This window comes from Rhinopithecus bieti, unplaced genomic scaffold (genome assembly GCF_001698545.2).
Source record: "Rhinopithecus bieti isolate Rb0 unplaced genomic scaffold, ASM169854v2 scaffold_1017, whole genome shotgun sequence".
Taxonomy (NCBI): domain Eukaryota; kingdom Metazoa; phylum Chordata; class Mammalia; order Primates; family Cercopithecidae; genus Rhinopithecus; species Rhinopithecus bieti.
Window position 1 is genome coordinate 5,149,105 of NW_016803657.1, and position 22,343 is coordinate 5,171,447.

At 39.8% G+C, this 22,343-nt stretch overlaps 1 protein-coding gene across 1 annotated transcript in view; it reads left to right on the plus strand.

Annotated features, from left to right (window-relative positions):
• The window catches only part of SDK1 (sidekick cell adhesion molecule 1), a 954,524-nt gene that overhangs the window by 18,900 nt on the left and 913,281 nt on the right, over positions 1–22,343 (plus strand). The window contains exon 3 of the mRNA XM_017894742.1: positions 9,580–9,714. The gene's annotated coding sequence lies outside the window, so the exon portion shown is untranslated. The remainder of the gene's footprint in view (positions 1–9,579; positions 9,715–22,343) is intronic.

The window sequence follows — 22,343 nt, forward strand, 5'->3', positions numbered from 1 at the left end:
GGGCCGCCACACCCAACCCTCATTCATTTCTTGTACTAGAAGTGGTGATCTCTGACAATTTGTTTTAATATGAAGTTATTTTAATGAGGGGCAAATATTTGCTGCAATTAGGTAATCATTACAACGTTCTTTTTTTCTTGTTTTTTTTTCTTTTTCTCTTACCCTCTGCCTCCCCCCACCCCCCCCACCCCTGACACTGCTCCTTGGAGACCAGGGCTAACCCATAGGTAGTGTGCCCAGAGTCACATCATCACAATGTTCACGCTTACAGCATAAGTTAAGGTAGGTCTCCAAAATTTTCTATAAAGGCCATCTCGAAATACAGTTAAGTGCTTTCAGGAATTACCATGCAGCTAGAATTTTCTGTAGGATTGAAGGTTGTAGCAGCTTTGGGCATTGATACTGATTTGAGAATGAATCCAATTCGCAGTCATCCCCTGGAGGACTTAATTTGAGACCTTTATATGCACTTGTGCTACAGTAAATAAGAATGTGTCCTAGATGGAGGCAGAATGGAGTGGGTTTCAAGCATTTAATAAACATGTTAAACATTTTAACTATTATTTCCTCTTTTCAATTTCAAATAGTGTTAAATGATTGCTATGGAGAAGAATAGGGTAAACCCATTTCTAGGGCATGGTTTGGAATATTGGTGCAGTTTTTTTTTCCCAAGAACATCTTAATCGGAGCCCTGGTTTTCAGTCTGTTTTCCTAAGAACTCTGGAAGTTATGCTGGTTTCCTCAGGGATTGTTTCTGGCATTTTCCTCCTCATAGAACCTTATGGCATCACCTTGGAGACACAGCGTTAGTTCAAGGAATGGGCGTGTAATCCCCAGGTCAGTTGGAGTCCCATTTGGTGCTTTTCTGTAGGAGTAGCAGGGAGAGACTGCCTTTTCTGGTTGGATTGCTAGTGGTGTGTGGGCTGCCAAGTGACCGCCTTCCTGGCACCAAGCAGAATGCAGCACACACAGGGAGCAGAGCCTGGAGGCTTGAGCCTGATGGCACTCGAGGAATCTGGGTCCTGGAATGGTAGATGTCCTCCATGCTAGGGCTACCCACTTGCATGGTGAATACATTCCCTTGTCTGAGGTTAAGATTTTTTTTTTGTTGTTTCATACAGAATTGAGAAATACGGCCAATACCTTAGGGAAGGTGGCAAGTTAGGAACTATACTAGCAGGCTATTATTAAAACAATCACAGAGGCTAGGCCTTTAGTTTTAAATTTTTTGATTGTTGTCTATTTTGCTTGTTTGTGATGAGTATTTCTATACCTGGCCAGGGATGCATTCAGATAAACATTTTGGATACCTCCTCTAAAGTGTCTGTCTCCACCACAGGATCACCGTCTGGTTCCTTAGTGCTGACATTCCACTCCAGGAGATGCTGGGCTCCTGGGTGGCACGCTGTGAGGATGCTCGAGCTGTATCAATTGTGAACCTCACTTTCAGGAGTTCAGTAATTGTGAGACAGTATCTTCAGGTGTTGTGGGACTCTTTGGGGATTCAACTATCCAGGGCATTCTGGAGAAAGGAATAATGTTCAGTAATAAAGGCCTGGAGATAGGAATTCTTACTGTACCCATGACCCGTGAAGTCTTAGGGCAAATGGAGAAGGCTCTGTTTGGCTGAATGACTCTTGAGGCATCCACCTTGCCTTGGAGTTACTGACTTTATTTACAGCAACAGACATACAAAGACACTTTATAAGCAAAATATTTCAACACTTTGTTTTGCTTCTGGTCCTGCCATTTTGCTGTCATCTTTGTAAGCTGCAAAACATGAGGGACAGGAGAAGAGAAGTTTTTTTCCTCTTATCTCAAGGCCTTCAGCATTCTTAGACCAGAGCATGCTTTAACATTCTAACCACTTTTATTAGTTTTCTTATTCAGTGGTAGAATGTAAGCTCCAAGAGGTCAGGAGTCACACTAGTCACTATATTCTTGGATAGCCCCGGCCAAGTCCCTGACACAACAGGTGCTTGACAATCTGTTGAATTATATGCAATCTGTTGAATGAAGCTCTTAAGTTATCTAGATTTTAGGAGTTGCTGGGGCGGATTCTCATCAGACAGGTGCAAAGAACAACGGGTATTTTAAAGCAATTAGATTTAACAGAACATCATTATGCAAATGTGGCTCTGGGATGTCCCACTCAGATGCCAGGCTTATAATGTTAATGAATGAAGTGTTATTTGAATTTATGTGTGTTTAGGGGGGAGTAGATTCTCTTGTTAATATTGGGCCTCCTTAGGTTTATTGATATTTTCAATAGAAATAACTTGAAAATTGCTGTTGAAAGATACAAATGTTTCTTTCCCAGGTGTTTTAAAACTTCTTAGGAATATATGACAAGCTGGAGTTGGGTTGATTGTCCCAGGTTTTGTTACCTTGGCCCAATGCTGCTGTCACTGTCCCAGTCACCTGGTCTGTCTGATCCTGGGGCACCAGGTGAGAAGCTGTTGGTTCTGTCAGTCTGACTGTATTAGCAGTCCCCTCTCACCGCAGAGGCAGAGAAGACTCCACTCTGTTATGTAATTGTGAGTGCTGAGAGAGAGTAGGGGGGGTTATAATTCGGGGAATTTCCATACTGGAAATAGTACTGCCTATGTGTCATATGATGCATTTGGCATGGAATATCAATGGGTTATTCAACACGTTTGAATAGTAAGGCTTCCAATTGCCATTTTATGTGCTGAAGAAACAAAATGGTGCGTTGACAGTTACATCCATCATCTTTCCCCTTTGGTTGAAATTTAAAGTGACAAACTGTTATACTTTAAAACCGTATTGATGATTAAGTCATCTTAAGCACATACGAATTCCTAGAAAAAATATGCAATTGATACTGTAGTTTTTTCTATATTCGGGTGTGGTGGCTCACGCCTGTAAACTCAGCACTTTGGGAGATTGAAACGGGAGGACTGCATTCGCGCCTGGGCAACAGAGTGAGACCCTGTCCCTTAAAACATTCATTTTAAAACCCGAATTGAAATTAGTAGTACATTTTAACACTAATGGTGAGAACATTTGCGTTTCTATCGTGGGACCTCTGTGTTACTTGTTCTTCTATTCCACTTTCTTGTCCCACCTTCTGGTAACGGTGGTTCTTGTTTTTTCTGTTTCAACTTCTTGCTCTTGGCTTCTCTTCCCCTCCCAGTGTGTCTCCCTGCCTGGGGTTTCTTTCTCCTGTCTCCTCTTCGTTTCCCACATCTTCTCTATTTGTTCTCCGCCCTTTGATTCACTCTACATTTAAACCTGCAGTTTTACCCTCTCTCGTTGGTTTATATTTTAATTATTTCTAAATCTTAGTAAGCAGTTTGAAATAAGAGCAAGGTATGGTGCCTGATCAATTACCCCATGGCTGCCACCTTTTAGAACTATTGGCTTAGAAATCACCTTTGGTCACACGAAATAGGGCATTTATTGCAGGTTTATTAGCGGGGAGAAATAACAATTGTTCCATGCACAGTATAGGTGCGTTTCTGTTCTCATTCAATCAAGAATAACCAGTGAATTTTCCAAGATGGTTAAAGTGCTATACTGATAATACTGAAAGTAAGCCATATGCACAACCTGGCAATTTAAAAAAATCTCTTTTAAGTATTATATATCTATCTTGGAGCAGATTAAATTTTCAGTGGCAGTCCTCATTTTCTCCACATTGAGTTATGTCTTGGCACCGCACTTTATTGCAAAACTCCCAGACCTAAAGGATTTAAAGTTTATTATTGCGATTTTAAAGCAGGATAGAAAGGAAAGGGAAGAAAATAATTTTCTGAGTGAGGGGACCTAATTCTTGTAATAGCATTTTGATCTGAGGACTTTGCTGTGATAAATAACTCTTACTGTAGAATCTGGATGAAATCAACCCTGGGAGAACCCTATATATCCCTGAGGCATTAGGTGGCCAATTACGACAGTGTGTAATCTGTTTTCACATAGTATAGTACACACATGCACGTGTGAGCTGAGTGTAAGTGCAGACTTCTTTCACCTTTTAAAGACTATCTTTTGAAGGCTTTTCTTGGAGAGGATTTATGTAACACCTGTTTGAATCTTCTTTTGTTATCATGGTAATAGTCTTATTTGACTAGTATTTTGGTGATTAATCATAAATATATAGCAGAAGAAAATTTTACAGCACCAAATTCATAATTATTCTTGGATTTACTATATCTAAAGGAATGCCAATTTTCCATAGTTTTCCTATATCTTTACAAGCCTCATTAAAATATTAAATTAAAAAAATTTTAAAGCATAATTTTTTCTTTTCAAACTTCTGAAGAAATGTACAAGATTGAAAATTAATTTTGATAAATTAATTTGCATTTACTTTATAAGCCAGCACTTTGCAGTGTGAAGTAATATTGAAAATGGAAAACAATATTTATTGATAATTAAATGAATATACAACCAGTTTTCTTCCTGGAAGACATTTTCATGTACCATGTAAAAGGTACTTTTGGAATTATTTATACTTTTACAGTTTTCCATGTGTGTGTTATTAGACTTCTGAGAAAACTTGGATAATTTTAGGATGATAAACATTTCATTTCAGTGTAGTTCAGTCACTTAAAATATCACTTAATTTTATTTTGGGACAACTGTAGATTCACACACAGTTATAAGAAATAATGCAGAGAAATCCTCTGCCCCTTCATCAGTTTCCCCTTATGGTGGCATCTTGTTAAATGTGGAGTGATGTCACATCTAGGATATTGACTTTTGTATAGTCAAGAAACAACATTTCCATCACCACAAGGATCTCTCATGTTGCCCTTCTATAGCCACACCCACCTCTCCTCTTTCCTTCCACACTGCTCGGCAACCACGAATCCGTTCTCCATTTCTGTAAATTTATCATTTCAAAACGTTATATAAATGGAATTATACTTTGGATATTGCTTTTTTTTTCACTCAGCATAGTTCCCTGACGATTCATCTAGATTGTTGTAGATTTCAGTAGTTCATTTCTTTTTTATTAAGTAGTATTCCATGGAAACTGTGTACCGCAGATTGTTTAACCATTCACCTGTTAAAGATATCTGGGTTGTTTCCATGTTTTGGCTGTTAAAATAAAGTTGCTATAAACATTTCTCTATAGGTTTTATTGTGTATCCGCTTTTTTCCTGTGATAAGTGCCTAGGAATTCAGTTGTTGGCTCATATGTTAATTGTATGTTTATTGTGTAAGACAGTGGCCCCACCCTTTTGGCACCAGGGACTGGTTTCATCAAAGACAATTTTCCATGGACCAGCGGTGGGAGGTGGTGTGGATGGTTTTGGGATGAAACTGTTCCACCTCACGTCATTAGGCATTAGATTTTCACAAGAAGCACGCAGCCTGGATCCCTCACCTGTGCAGGTCGCAGTAGGGTTTGCGGTCCTATGAGAATCTAATGCTGCTGCTGATTTGACAGGAGGAGCTCAGGCGGGAATGCTCCTTCCTCCACTGCTCACCTCCTGCTGTGCAGCCTGGTTCCTAACAGGCCACGAACTGGTACCAGTTGGTGGCCTGGGGGTTGGGGACCCCTGGTTTAAGAAACCTTTTTTGAAGTGGTATACTATTTTACATTGTCACCAGAAGTGTGTGAATGATCCAGTTTCACATCCTCATCATTATTTGGTGTTACCATTATCTTTCGTTTTGGCCATTCTAAGAGGTATGTGGTGATACTTTCGGTTTTAATTTGCATTCCCCTAATGTTGAGCGTTGTTTTTTCATGTGCTTATTTGTCATCTGTATATCCTTTTCAGTGAAACATTTCTTTATGTCTTTTATCCATTTTCTAACTGGATCATTTTCACTGTTGAATTTTAAGAGTTCTTTATATATTTTAAATACTGGGCATTTGCTGAACATTTGGCTTACAAATATATTCTCATTCTGTAGACTCTATTTCCATTCTTTTAACAGGGTCTTTTGCATAGAAAAGTTTTAATTTTGATGAAGTCAAATTGATAAATATTTTCTTCTATGGATCATGCTTTTGCTGTGGAGGCTAAGAATTCTGCCTGGCCTTGGATCCTGAACATTTTCTCCTGTGTTACTTTCTTTTAAAGGTCTGTAGTTTTATGTTTCACATTAAAGTCCATGACGCATTTTGAGTTAACTTTTGTATATGGTTGAGGTTCTTTTTTTGCCTTTAAACCCATGGATATGCAATTTCTCCTGCACCATTTGTTGAAAAGCCTATTTTTTCTCCATTGAATTTTTTTTTTGTATCTCTCCCAAAATCACTTGGACATGTTTTTTCCATCAGTTTTGCATTTTCTGTTCTATTTCATGATCTGTGTACCTGTCCCCAGCTGATAATGTACTGTCTTGATTACTACAGCTATATAATAAGTTTTGAAATCAGGCAGGCTGATGATTCTCCCTTTATTTTCTTTTCAAAATTGTTTTAGTTATTCTAGTTCCTTTGTCTTTTCAGATAAATTTTAGCATACACTTTTCTGTATCTAGGAAAAAATCTTGCTGAGATTTTGATAGGAATTTTATCAAATCTTTAGATTAATTTTGGAATTGACATCTTTATTGTGTTGTGTCTTCCAATCTATGAACATGGTATGTCTCAGCATTTGTTTACGTCATTGATTTCTTTTATCAGCATTGTTAGTTTTCAGTATATGAGTCCTGTACGTGTTTCAGTAGCTTTACACTTAAGAGCTTAATTTTCTTTGGAGCGATTGTAAGTAGTAGTGTATTTTAAATTTTGGTGTCAGTGTCTTCATTGCTAGCATATAGGAGTTTTATCTTATATCCTGTGACCTTGCTGATGTGAGGCCACAACTTCTGCAGTGTAATGTAAAGCCATTTCACATGAAGAGGGCAAAACAAAAAAGTAAATTGGAATGCCTCATCTAGGAGAAGATTGTTTGCTACAGTATGGTGGTAGTGGACATGTTTCTCAATTGTATTCATTTTCAATTTGGGTAAGTCGCTTTTCATCTTGTGCTTTTCTAACACCTGGAACCTCTTCTCCAAGAAACTCTGGTTCCTTTTAGGGGAGAATGATAATTTGAAAACCACGATCTTGGGTACCATTGCAATAGGAGGCATTGCTTCAGAACTCTTTCAGTGGTCAGAACTAAGAAATAAAATAATTGAGTTTGTATCAATGTTTTCAAGTCAAATTTAGCAGAAGAGAAGTTCTTCCCCTTATTATATGTTTCTATTCATTTTCTCTTACACTGAAAATAGTGATTTCTTAATGACATCAACTTTGTTGCTTATTTGCTTTATCTTACAATACACATACAATGTTTTAAAATTGCTGTATTAAAATTAAAACTATTGAATAAAATTTAACATTTCCTTGCAGGTTTTCCAAAGGGCATAGTCCTTTCCGTATGTACTACTGAGGATGTAGAGACAGAACACTGAGTTTAGAAGTCTCTTCAAGCCTTTTTTCTGGGCTGGGCGCAGTGGCTCACGCCTGTAATCCTAGCACTTTGGGGTGCCGAGGCAGGTGTATCACCTGAGGTCAGTCAGGAGTTCAAGACCAGCCTGGCCAACATGGTGAAACTCCATCTGTACTAAAATACAGAAAATTAGCTGGGCGTGGTGGCGGGCGGCTGTAATCCCAGCTACTCGGAGGCTGAGGCAGGGAATCGCTTAACCTGGGAGCGGAGGTTGCCAGTGAGCTAGATCGGGCCACTTGCACTCCAGCCCCCTGGACCAAGAATGAAATTCTGTCCAAAAAAAAAAAAAAAAAAATTCTCTTCATATCTTTTTCTGGTGTAGATATTTTACTGATTTAATGTTAATAGTGGTTTATTTCTGTTTCTCTAATTCTGAGTTTTCAATTTCTGGTTTAATTCTTTCTCTCTATATAAATAGGTTCGAAGTCAATCTGTTTTCAGTCTTCCCAGTATCCCCCTATAGGTAAACATTTTTATTACTTTTTTGTTGTAAAAGAAAGTACTTGCTTTTTCTTCCTTCTCATACACAACGTAGTAGTCTATGTTCTCTGTTCTCCTCCTTCCTTTTTTTTTTTTTATTTCACAATATATTTTGGAGATTACTCCATGATAGCACATAGAGATCTTCCTCACTCCTTTTTATAGCTGCATTAAGTACTGGGTAATTTTGCCATGTGTACTTTTATTAGATCCTGCAAAATTCCCCTTTATGGGGATTTTATTTTGTACTTTCATCAACAGTGTTTGCGACTTTCAGTTTCTTCTGAGGCTTGTCACGAGAGCAGATTTTTCTCAGATAGGTGAGAAGTGCTATTTCAGTGTAGTTTTTATTTACATTTATGAGGATAGTTGGACATCTTTAAAACATTTAAAGACTTTTGTCTTTTGTCAACTGTTGGTTCATGTCTTTTGCTTATTTGTATATTGGATTTTGATAATTAATTGTTTTCTTTCTTTCTTTTTTTTTTTTTGAAATGGAGTCTTGCTCTGTCACCAGGCTAGAGGTCTGTGGCGTGATCTCAGCTCACTGCAACCTCTGCGTCCCAGGTTCAAGCAATTCTCCTACCTCAGCCTCCCGAGTAACTGGGATTACAGGCATGCGCCACCACGCCCAGCTAATTTTTGTATTTTTAGTAGAGACAGGGTTCCACCATGTTAACCAGGATGGTCTTGCTCCTGACCTCGTGATCTGCCTGCCTCGGCCTCCCAAAGTGCTGGGATTAGAGGCGTGAGCCACTGCGCCCGGCCTATTGTTTTTATTTCTAAAGAGGAAGGAAGATTATTTATTTGGAAGATAAATTGTGAATGTTACTTCCGAGTTTGTCATTGGTCTTTTGACTTTGCCTATGATTTTATTTTATTTTTTATTTTATTTTGCCAGGAACGAGTTTTAAAGAATGTATCTTTTTTATATTTGTAATTTACATTTGTTGTAATTTCATGTGATCTGGATCTTTAGGTACATGTTTCACAATGGATAGAATAGAAAAGTTGGGAATTACTTTTGTATAGGAAAGAAAGGAATAGAATAGAAAATAAAATAGAAAAGTTAGGAATTACTTTTTATGTTTGGATTCTCTAGCTGCTCACTTTTTTTGACTATATTTCAAGCCAACTGTCACAAACAGGGCATCATTCCAGGTCCTATTTTGGTTTCTTTTCTCACTCAATACTAGAAAACCACAGACTGCCATTCCCGGCATTTCATCTATTCCATACTTGCCATTTGTAAAATAAGTGCCTAGTGATGTTAATTATTTCTGTAGAATTGCATTTATGCTCTTTTAATTTTTCTGTATTTGTGATGAATTTCCATAGTCTGTGGACAGATGTGCTCTGGGGGCTATAGTCCGCTAAGTTGGAGTCTAGACCATTTATAACTTAACTCTTCGACCTGTTTAACTGTCTGCTTCCTTGCTCTTGGTTTGAGTTACTCAGATTCCAGTTGCCTTAACTGTAAAATTGGCTCATAGAGCCATGTATCTCCAGGGAATTCAGTGTATTGTTTAGATGATGATTAGGTCTTATTGATATTTTCATATAAGCTATTATACCAAAATTGCAGTTCAAAATGAATGTATAGGAAAATGATTTCTTTAGAAACTTAGAATAACCAGAACATTCTTAAATTTCCACTTATTGCGTGTTGATGCAGCTTGATTCTACCCTGTAAGGATGAACACTGCAGAAAGACCCAACAAGTGGTGCCAGCACATCATCACATCTCTTATTGCAGAAGTTGTAATTCGAAGAGAAAACAACCTGCAATAAGGAGTTCTGTCACATTTTTGTAAGTATGTTATTGTCTTCCAATTAAAATTAGTCCTAGTAATAATGGCATCTGTGAATAAAGAAATCTGAAACCAATAACATATGTAAAGTTGAGTTAAATATTGTTGAGCCAGTTATATGTCACGATAATTTCTAGGTGTTACAAAGAGAAGAAAGTGTTCTCAATCTTCTTCTTTCCCCACAAACAGGATCTGCTGAGTTCCTGCTGTTGACATCAAAGATACTTGTTCTCCCATTAGGCTGCTGTTAACATGAACACTTAAAAATCATATTTTGTCCATCATACTTTTGTGGGAAACATTTTTCTCCAAGGGATTTCAAATCCCCTATCTCTACTTCTGATATTTCCATCTAATTTTCATGGTTTTGAAGCAGAGCAATCAGTATGGAGTAGGGGGATTGAGTGAAAACGATAATTTTATAATGAAAATCAGCATGGAAGTGTTTGGATCATGGGATGGTGGAATTAAAGGGGCAACCTGTGAGGACAGTAACAGAGGAGACCCACTGGAAACACTGTGGGACTTTGAGAGCCTGTCGGGTGAGTGCCCTGTGGACCTTTAAGTGCCCGTTTGTCATTTTCACTTCTAGAAGTGAGAAGCATCAGGATACTGTCTGGTGCCACCTCTGTCTTCCCACTCTATTCCAAACCTGCTGGGCCAGTAGGAGAGCTGAATGAGATAACGCAAAGCACTTAGAACCGTGTGTGACAGATGTAAGAAACTGAGGAAGAGTTAGCTATTACACAGAACATTTGGTTGGTATTAAATGATATAAACATTGCTTCCTCTATATTATATAAGTAAAAGAGCAAGGAATGCTGTATAATTCTGTGAAACTGTGTAGTCCCAGATTTGGATCTGTCTTTGCATGTGCGGCTTCCTCCTGCCCCAGTTAGTAGTGTCAGTAATCATGTAAATTCTTTGTTTTTCTTTTTTTCTTTCTTTCTTTTTTTTTTTGAGACAGAGTCTTGCTCTGTTGCCCAGGCTGTTGTTCAGTGGTGTGATCTTGGCTCACTGTAACCTCTGCCTTCCAGGCTCAAGCAATTCTCATGCCTCAATTTCCTTAGTAGCTGGGATTACAGGTGTGCGCTACCATGCCTGGCTGATTTTTTATATTTTTAGTAGAGATGGAGTTTCACCATGTTGGCCAGGCTGGTCTCAAACTCCTTAAGCAGTCTATCCTCCTCGGCCTCCCACAGTGCTGGAATTACAGGCATGCACCACTGCACCCACCAATAATGTAAATTCTTATTGAAACAGTCATGCTTGCATAGGTACTATCTATGGTCACTTTTGCTCTGCAATGACACCTGTGTAGATGTGACAGAGATTATACAGATTGCAAAACAAAATACTTAGTATCTGGCCTGTTATAGGGCAAGCCTGCCAACTCTTACAGAGTGTTCTGATCCAGGGAAAAAGTATTAAGAAGTACCCAATTATAGAGTAGCTTCCTGAAATCAACATTTATTCTTTCTTTTACATTTCCTATTGAATAATAGGATGTTGTGTATAAGAGGATAGTACAAAATGTTTCCTCAGGTTTTCATTTATGTTACTGAAGAGTTGACTTTAAAGAATTATTATAAATTAACAAAATGTAACCATTTGGAATAAGTTACGTAAATTAATTTGAAGGTTTGAAGTTGTTGCTTTTCTTTCATAATGAAAAACTAACCCATGAAGTGTGTGGTAGATTTTTCACTTACTAAGAGTAAATATGTGCATTTATGGCATGCAGTATTTCACTTTCTTAAGAAAGTGGGTATTTCAGGGCGGCACCTAGCCACTGTTGGCGTATGGCGCGGATTGGGAGCACAGCGCCCTAGGCACAGGCAGCCTGTGAGTATCCGTGGCAGTTCGTTTCTAACTATCAGGGGAAAAGGACTTCTAAAATCAATATTGGTTTTAAAATGTATCATTACTGTTATTTGGCTCACTTGGATTCAGAGCCATAATAAATAGTATGAACATCAGCCTAAGTTAAAGTTTGCATTTAGACATGATTGTGAATGGAAAGATGTATATTTGACTTGGGAGAGTATGGTTTTGATAGAGTGGTTGTTCATCCCTCAGCACTAAATAGGTTTCATGAATACGTAGTTTTTCAGTACAGTCTCCTTACCGGCAGGGGACTGTCAGACAAGTGGTGTTTTTCAGACGGTGAAGCAGATGGCTCTTTCTCTTCAGCACAGGGTGTGCCAACCAAGAGAAACAGTTACACAAATGTTAACCCCTGAGGGACAGAGAAAACAGTTGCAGTCAGTTGTTCTTTATAAGTCTGTATCTTGACTTCACAGTGGTGTGGAAAAGTAATTTCTTCTTTTATAAAAAGAAGCATTAAATGCACAGGAGCAGCCTGTAATCTGAGTCCAATTAAAATGGTGGAAGATGATGTAATCACTTAAAAAGGAAACAGACTGTTACGTTTGACATTTCTGGAGTAACATGGTGGTGGACTACTTGGGCCTGATACACCGCTTCTGAATTCTCGTTAAAACGTCCAGCAGTTGTGCTGTAAAGCAAATTGCCATATGCCAAGATCTGGGCAGAATGTTCTTCAATATGGCTGGTGAAACAGATTGCGAATGGTCTTGGACTATATAGCACATGTTCTATTCTGAACTAGAACAAGACAAATGCTAGGTAGGACATGTTTTAAAATTCATTTACACAGTGTGCATGGCTTTGGGAGGCCTTGGGTCATGCTGAGTGGTACAAATTTGTCATTCCCAGTCTGTGGAGCGACTCGTACCTGGGTCCCTCACCTGCTCCTCCTCTGTCTCCACTAGCTCCTTTCTCTCCACTTTCACTTCAAAACCCAAACTCCCAACGTGCAGCCCCGCAGCAGGAGGCAGAGGGAGGTGCTAAGGGTGCTGTACACCCACCCCTGACTGCAGATCACTTAAGAGCTTTTGAAACAGGGAGGAGGAGCTGTGCACCCTCGTGTTTCGTGTACAACATATGGTGCATGTGAAAGTTGACAAGAGTGCCCGAGTCTCAGAGCAGGAAGAGTTATCCTGCCTCCACATGCATCGAAAGGAATATATGTCACGCAATACTAGCCAGGCTTAGAGGAGAACAGATCTCATTTACAAGTTCAAATCTGAAAGGGAGAAATGTGCTAGTATTTAGTGGATCTTGAGAAAACTAGGGATGTGTTACCCGTCTGTGCAGGAACATTAGATGTAGATGGGACTCTCCTCGTCAAAACGCCGAGCATGTGGCTTAGGAAAAAATTTCCAGAATGCAGGGGAAGGACAGAATGACTTTGAGGACAGTGTGTCTCTCTGAAAATGGTTACGTGTGAAACACAGGTAACAAATTTAGGATAAATCTGGTATCTTAAAAAATAAACATGACTTTGGGAAAAGAAGAAACGGGGGGCCCTAAGGGGAAAAGACAGATGAAAACAGAAACATACAAGCAAAAAAGCTGATCGAAAGAAAAGAATGCGAGGAAACCAAAACTACAATGAAACTTAAAATCCCTACTCAGATCATCAGAAGACCTGATCTCCAAAAATAGAAGAGGAGTACGGAGGACAAACTTGGACACTCTTAGGATGCAGAGGAGAAAAAGATAAAAATAGATAAATACGAAAGGTAGACTTGGAAGACAGGTAATGGATCCTTCACCCAAGAGGAGTTCCTGAGCAGGAAACCGAAGTCATCTGGGAAACCAGAATTAAACTGACTGCGCTGCAGGAGAGTGTGAGTAAATAGCATAAGAAACCCTGACAACCGGCCAAAATTGACGAACAGAGGTTTCTACTTAGACCTGTCCTGGCAAAGGGTTTGAATTTTCAGGAGAAATAATCCCATGAGATAGAGCAGGCTGTGAAGGAACACAGGTTAGGTTTGTCTCAGGTATCTTGTCTATTAAATGTCAGGAATCTGTAAGGCTGTGGTTCAGTAACTGTCATCAGCTGCGTAGTTCACATACAGTTTAAAGACTATTCAGATGTAAAACAACAGCATTTATGTTCCATTCACCCCTTAAAAAGCAACATAAACAGGAGTTTCATCCACGAAGGAGACCACTCTTCAACTTTAGGTTATGTCTCTGACTTGGAAGGGAGAGGCTGGAGCAGCATGAAGTCTACAGCCTCCTGATGTTTTGGGAGGCTGGGATGTATTTGTGTGCGTCCTGTGACTTGTGGGTCGCAGAAAAGGCTCCCAAGCTGGCCCAACACAATGGATCAGGAAGTTGGGTCATTCCACAGAAAACGTAGCCCACGTTACAGTTAGAGAATTAAAAATCCAGGGCTAGGCAAATATGATATGAAAAGCACAAACAATAAAAGGAAAACGATAAGTTGAACTTAAAATGGAAAACTTTTGTGCTTCAAAACACACCCTATTGCCTCTTACCCTTGTGTAACTAGGAGGGAGCCCACGTGAGGACAAATCGAATACCTGAGGAGGGCGGAGCAGAAAGAGGGCAAGACCCTGAGCTTTGAGAACGTTACTGGGCCCCCAAAATGAATCCTATAACTTGCTGTACCTGTGGGTTTATTGTTATAAATAACAATAACTCTCTATTGTGAGAGTTGAAGTTTGTTACTTGCAGCTGACTACATCAGCTGATCCATGCTGAAGGAAAAGGTTAATGCTAGCCTAGGAAGAGAGCACACAGTGTAGGAGAGCGTGCATGGCAGGCTTTACTGCCTGAATTGCAAATGTGTAAAGGTGATGGGTTTTATTTCAAAAGCCAGAGTTACCTAAATTCTCACATGGTAGAAACTCGCTTTAGTCTTTTTCTTATATTCCCAATTTTAAAATACTTTATACAAGACATAGGAAAAGAAAATGCAGGCTTTTGATGCTGAAACTAATTTTATAAACTAAAATCCAGTGGTTAATTTGAAAAATAACATCAAGTTTCTTCTATTGCTCAATATTAAGAATGATTGCTTAGTATTAAGAAATTTCCTATACAGATGTACTGTGTCTTACGGTGGCGCTATGTCCTTATAAACTCATAAGCTGAAAATATTGTAAGTTGAAAATGCATTTAATACACCTAACCTACCGAACATTATAGTCTAGCCTACCTTAAATGTGCTCAGAGCACTTACATTCATCTAGAAGGGCAGAATCACCTAACACGAATCCTGTCTTAAAATCAAGTGTTGTAAGTCTCATGTAATTTATTGAACACGATAGTGAAAGTGAAAAACAGAATGGTTGTGTGGGTCGCACTGCAAAGTTGAAAAATTGCAAGTCGGGTTCTCTGTAATTCAAATTATGAACAAGTCAATGACAGAAAACCATACGATCTCAATGGATGTTAGGGAGGTACTTGACAAAACATCTATCCCTTCTAAAGAGAAAATCCCTTAGTAAAAGGATTGAAAGGTGTTTTCCATCTTAACCTAGTCAAAGGTATGTTGCAAATTAATAGTCAACATCATTTATTACAGTGAAACCCTAGAAACATATAAACGTCCCAAATAAGGTTGTTAGCAACACCATTAACAATGTTCTGTTCTTTTTTTTTTTGGATGTGCAATACGTTACTTGGTACTAAAAAGTAAATACTAAATGACAAAAGAAGGCAAAATTGTTCTTTGAAGATATTATATGATTAGAACAACAAAGGTCAATAGGCAAGTGGTTAGAAGCAGTTTAATAAAAGTGCTTGTTCACAAATGCAGTGTACAAACTTCAATAGCTTTTGTATATATTAACCATTTAGAATCAATGACAGGCCAGGCGCGGTGGCTCAAGCCTGTAATCCCAGCACTTTGGGAGGCCGAGGCGGGCGGATCACAAGGTCAGAGATCGAGACCATCCTGGCTAACATGGTGAAACCCCGTCTCTACTAAAAAATACAAAAAACTAGCCGGGTGAGGTGGCGGGCGCCTGTAGTCCCAGCTACTCGGGAGGCTGAGGCAGGAGAATGGCGTGAACCCGGGAGGCAGAGCTTGCAGTGAGCTGAGATCCGGCCACTGCACTCCAGCCTGGGCAACAGAGCGAGACTCTGTCTCAGAAAAAAAAAAAAAAGAATCAATGACAAGGAAGACCCCACTCACAATCACAAGCCCCAAAACTGGAAATAAACTTGGTAAGTACATGACTGATGTGAAGAAAACCATGAAACTTTAAAGAGGATCTTTTAAAACGTTTGGAAACATGAAGTCATACTTTGTTTTAACATTAGAGTAGCTAGCTCTGTAAAAATGCCATTTTTTTCTTTGCTCTGTAAATGTCATCTCAATCCAAATTGTGGATTTTTTTTTTTTTTAACTCGACACTCTGATATCCATGGTAATTGGAGCAATGGAAGTCTTGGATTCGCTGCAGTGTGTTTTTCATAGGTGGAGGACTGGGGAATTGGAGATTGTTTGAGTCTGGAATCAGGAACCCACTATTGCCTCAGGTGGCTCACTCCTTATGAACAATACCACCCCACTTAACTAATCTTCAGATTTCTACTTGGGATATGGTCCTGTTTTGGAAGATGTGTGACTTCTTCCCCCAAGCTGTGCACAGGAGGACTCACTGTCATCAGATGCTGTGGTTACACAAAATATTTTTTCCTACAGTTGACTCTCTTCACATAAATCATGTACTTACCAAGTCTTTGGAGGTTGGGCTGCCTTACTGTAGTGTCATAGCCAATCACAGACCTGGCAGCAGTGCCGTGTAACTCTGAAAGCCCTTCAGTGGCTGCCACCAGTAGGTCTCTCTCCTGCATACTTCTTTGGCCACTATACAGGTCGTCCATCTTTCCCTGCACTATAGCTTTACTGGCTTTTTTTCCAGTGCCTTGAATAAGGTATGTTTTTCCCCACCCCAGAACCTATACATATTCTGTTCCCTCTGCCTAGACCAATTTCTAACCATCCTCTGCTCCTCCAGCCCCCACTATACACACCCACACCCTGGTCAACTCTAATTCACCTTTCAGGTCTCAGATTCAGTAATATTTCTTCAAAGAGTTTTAAAAAATTTTCAGAGTGATTAGGTCCCCTTGTTATGCCCATTATTTCAGATTGTATGCTTTTTTTCCCCACAGCAATTAAGTATAATCATGTATTTTATGCAGTTTCTTTATAGTCTGTCACTCCCATTGAAGGACAGAGACTGTGTCTCTTTAGTCCACTATTGTATATCTAACACCTGTAATTGTATCTGCCACATAGTTGACATTCATTAAATATTTTTTAGTGAATTAATGTGCAGTGATTTTAAGTATTAGTTAAATAACATTTAACATGTTTAATGATGCTGCATAGGCATTTTCAGGTAGTGTCTACCACAGTTTATCACAGAGGCCAGTGTGGGCTCTCACATGTAATAGAGCTAACTTGAAGTTAATTTGCAAAAAAAAAAAATTACGCATTGTGAGAAAATTTTAGAAAACACTAATGGAGACTTACCTTTATATGTTGTAAACTTATGCTAATGCTGTAATTGTTAAATCAGTATAATACTGACCCAGGAATAGACAGAAAATGAAATAAAGTCTAGAAGTAAGCCCAAGTATATATGGGGGTTTGGTGTATGTTCGATGTATTTCATTTTAAAGTAGTGTAAAATAGATGGTCATCAGTCTGCAAGATGGCTCCCAGTGATCATTGCCTTCTAGCATTCTCATCCATATAGAGACTTCTCACATGTATAGGGCTGACCTGTGTAACCAGTAGGATAGAATGAAGATGATAGTGTGTGACTTTCAAGGGTAAGTCATATAAGACATTGCAACCTCTGTCTTGTGCTCCCTTGCATCATTTGCTCTGGGGGGAGCTGACTACCTTTCATGAGGACACTCAAGCAACTCTGTGGAGAGGAACTGAGGCCTTGATCACCATCAGCTTGCCTGCCGTGTGGGTGAGCCATCTGGGAAGTGGATCCTCCAGCCCCAGGGAAGCCTTCAGATGATGGCAGCTCTGGGAGGCATCTTGCCTGCAACCTCATGTGGATACAGATAAACCAGAGCCACAGAACTAAGCTGCTCCTGAATTTCTGACTCACAGAAATGGCGTGAGAAAAAGCTGATTGCTGTTGTAAGCCATGAAGTTTTGGGGTAATTCATATACAGCAATAAGTAACTCATCAGATGGATTGTTCGATCAGTGGTGTTGGGATAGCCAGCTAGAATTGGGAAAAAAATAAGTTGGATTCTTACAGAATTCTACGTCAAGAAAATTCCTGATGTGCTGGCCGTGGTTGCTTATGCCTGCAGTCCTAGTGCTTTGGGAGGCTGAGGGAGGAGGATTGCTTGGGTCCAGGAGTTTGAGGCTGCAGTGAGCCATGATCATGCCTCTGCACTCCAGCCTGGGCAACAGTGAAACCCTGCCTTGGGGAAAATAAAAGAAAATCTCAGATGGATCAAATATTTAAGTGTGAAAATAGAACCGTTAATTTATTATAAAATAAGGCTGAAAATTTTTAAACTTTTGGGGTGGAGAAGGACGTTGTAATTATGAATATGCAATCTCCAAGCCATAAATTAAAATTTAGAACATTTAAATGACAAATCTTATAAACACGGTGAAAGATAAACCACAAATTAGGAAGACATGAGCAACCTGTATTACAAAAGGCAGTGTCTCTTAAATACAGAGAACTCTTAAAAATCAGTAAGAAGACTCTTCATAGATGGGATGGCTGAGGACATGAACAGCAATTCACAAAGTGGAAATACTAATAAATGTATGAGCAGTAATTACCCAAGAAATATAATTTAGAACAATGAGAGATCACATTGTACTTACCAGATTCACAGAGGTGAAAAAGATCGACAAAGTTAAGGAGATTCCTTGATTGGCAGGAAGGTTATACAGTGTGGGTGGGGGGACACAGATTTGTCTGACTTTTCTGGAGGGCAGTCTAACAACATGTCTCAAAATGCAAATACCAAATGAGTGCCCATTGATTCAGCTATTGTATAAATTTATGCTAAGGTAATAATTGGGCACACACAGATGTGTATACTGTTACGAAATCCCGAATTTCAAAAATTTCTAATTTTCTTCCTTTTTCTTTTCTTTTTTTCCTCTGTTTCCCCTCCCATTGTCTCTTTCCTTATTCACCAATTCCTTTTGGACTTTCCTGGATCTATCTCCACTTCTCAATGTTGTACTCTTACTTTTTAAATCTTGGTTTCTTCTTAATATTAGTAATTTCTTTAATTGTAACTTTCTTGTTGCCAACTCTCTATTCTGACTTTGATTCTAACATTCAACTCTGCTTTGAAAATTTTATTTTGGCAATTACTTTTAATTTGCAAAAATAATTTCTGATAATTTTTTTTTTTTTTTAGGATTCTGTTCTGTAATAGGTATACAGCTGTTGAATCTCTCTGAGGATACAGATTAGTGTTTTAAAAACTTTTCTCAGATACCATGATTGTGGCTGTTTCTCCTGAGGTTCGTGGCTGTGTGTCTTCATCTTGCTCCTTCCCTCCCATCCTTTAAGATCTTCAAGGCCTGATGGTCCTCGGCTAACTGCCCTAAGAACTAAGTTAATTAATACTGCAGCTGTCACAGGTTTTCTCTGTAGTTGTGTGGACATTCCAGCTGCCACCCGTGGGGTGCTGTTTGGGTGGGGAAAGCTTGGTTCCCCCCACACTGCTATCATAAGCAGGACTTGGTCAGGAGGTGCAGCAGTGTCCCCTGTCAGGCAGAGCTGGTGCTTTTCATCCCCCTGCTCCCCATCTCTGTCTCTGTTACAACAGTTCTGAGTTCCTTTGTTCTCTCTCAAGCCCTAATATACACACCTGAAGCTCTCCACAGAGAAGTCATCCACATTGGGTTCCTTTTTCACTGCCACACTGAGGGCAGGGGCTGTGTGTGGGGGTGCTTCCTAGTCCCGCTGTTCCAGACTATATATTTATGTATTTATTTATGGAGACAGAGCTTCTGTTGCCCAGGCTGGAGTGCAGTGGCACAATCTCTGCTCACTGCAACCTCCGGCTCCTGGGCTCAAGCAATTCTTCTGCCTCAGCCTGCCGAGTAGCTGGGATTACAGGTCCATGCCATGTTGCCTCGCTAATTTTTGTATTTTAGTAAAGATGGGGGTTTCACCATGTTGGCCAGGCTGATCTTGAACTCCTGGCCTCAAGTGATCTGCATCCCTCGGCCTCCCAAAGTGCTGGAATTACAGGCATGAACCACTGTGCCCAGCCCCAAACTCTATTTTTCAATCAACTTCTTGTTGAGCCACTCTTGCCTGTATTTGTTGGCTCTGAGCTTCTCTTGGATCCCTTGAGAACTGCTCTCAGTCTTCTTTTGGGGGCTACAATTAACATTGTTCTGTCTTCCAAGAGTCTCTCATAGTTTTGGTCTCACATATTTTGTATTTTCTAGGAATTCCATAAAATATATGGTCTGCTGATGGCACTTTTTTTTTGTCTTCCAGGATTCTTTAGTTCTACTTGGAAACAAAAGTCTTTGTTACTTCATAAGACCTTAGGTGGGAGGGGAGGTAGACATTTGTGCTCAGATGACCTGTTTTTTTTTCTGTGGGTGTGTTATCACTTGAGTTTCTTCGAGCATATTCACTTTGACGTTTTCTTCCGCTGACTGTATCAACCACGTACCCGGGGGTCAGGAGTGTACACATACACATGAGGAAACCTTGAAGTCAGGCAGGGATTTGGATCCAGGCTCCGACTTCAAAGCCTGCCCTCTTAACCGTTCTGCTGTCTCTTCTGTTTGTGCAGTGGGAGGCCCTCTTTCGTGCTGTTTGTTTACCTCAAAGGCTCGGTATTTCTTGTATTTCTGTTCCCATTTGTAGGTAAGGATCTGCAACTCGGTGTATTTCCTCAGCTCACTTCCTTACTCACCAGTAAGAATCCCTCCTCAATTGGTGTTGAAGGTTCTCGTGCAGGAGCTCAACTTCAGGCGACTTTGCAGGGGAAGGGCAGGGAGCATATTGCAGGGCAGGGGATTCACTCAGCTGCCCTGCTCGCTGTGGGGGCAGGGGGGGGGCTTCTGTTCCACGAAGTTTGTCCTTTTGTGGGCTCTGCTGTATTCTCTGTTAGGACCCCTCATCAGAGAGCTGCACTCAGGCCCACCAATCTACCACCCCTTCCCTGGAGCAGACACCTGAGTCAGACAGTTCAAATAGGGGGACTTGCTCAGCTCTTCCAGCTTCTAGTTAATTACTTGGCCAATTGTCTGTGGCCTGCTCCTCCTGGCCTGCGCTGCACTGATAATGGGATTATGCCAAGCTTCTGCTGAGGAAACTTCAACTGACATGGGTTCCTTCTATTTCTTTAGATTTGCCATCACTGGTCCCGTCACTTTTCTAGAAATTTACTGATCTGTTCCATAACTCTTTATTGCCGGGGGGCAGTGTACTGGGCATTAGGAAATAATGGTGAAGAGAAGGCCTATCACAATGGAGCTTACGTATGGTCTTGTGGGGGAGACAGGTATTAAACAGTTAATTTGCATACACGTAGTACTTGTTCTGTGAGGAGAAGTTGCCCTGCACTGAGGGGGCATATAAAAAGGCTAACTTACTGGGAGAGGGGTTGTCATGGAAGTCTACCTGGAGCAAGTGTGACAGTTGACCTGAGATTCCAAGGAAGAGAAGGAGTGACTCAGTGACAGGGAATGTGAGGATAAGAGTGTTCCAAGCTTCTGAAACAGAATGTGGGAAGACCTTTATTCATAGATGGAGGGGAATGGGGTCTGCTGGTGTCACTCCTCAAGGACATTTACTATTGCCGTGGGTTCATTTTCATTCTGTATTTTTCTTCTATTTATGGGATTTGGGAGGAAGAAAAAGTTCAGTGAACTTGGTTTTGATCCAAGTAACCTCAGAGAATAATGACTTGGGAGCATTTTGCAATGCAAACAATAAATGGAAAAGCATGAAGAATTTACATACCATATGTGAAATATATACACACATACATACATATAGGTTGAACATCCCAAATCCACACTTAGCAGTGTTGCAAAATCCAAAACTTTTTGAGCACCTACATGATGCTCAAACCGAGTGCTCATTGGAGCATTTCAGATTTCGTATTTTTCTATTTGGGATGCTCAGCTAGTTGATATGAGGCAAGTATTCCCAGATCTGAAAAAGATCCGAAACCTGATCCAAAATCCAAAGGCTCTCTGGTCCTGAATCTTTCAGATAAGGGATATTGAACCTGTGTTTAATATTGGGAAGCAATATACCAATACCAAAAATATTGCCTTTGAAGGTGGGGTGACAAATGATTTTTATTACCCTTTTAAAACTCCTAATTTGAATTTCAGCTTTTCTATTACAGTGGATTGTTTTTATAATCAGAAAAAAAGTTCCTAAAATGATGTTTATCTTGTGGTTTGGCTTAGGTAAGTGCAGTTTGTCACTAGGTCCGCAACATTATAAAGATGTTACTGTGTACTTATTGGAAATGGCCTATGATTGGTGACAAAGCTGACTTATACAAAGGAGAACATTATCCTTAGGAATTCTTGCTAGTATCTCATGATGTAATTGTTTTAACGTTGTTAAATGGTTCACAGTGATCAGGGACTTAAAATCATTGTCTCCTATACAATGTTTTAAGAGTTACAGAAAAGCTATCATTTTGAGCTACTTTGAGATTGAAGTGTTTGCAGAATAGCATTTCGATATTCAGGCTGACAGTATGTGAGGAATTGGCAGTT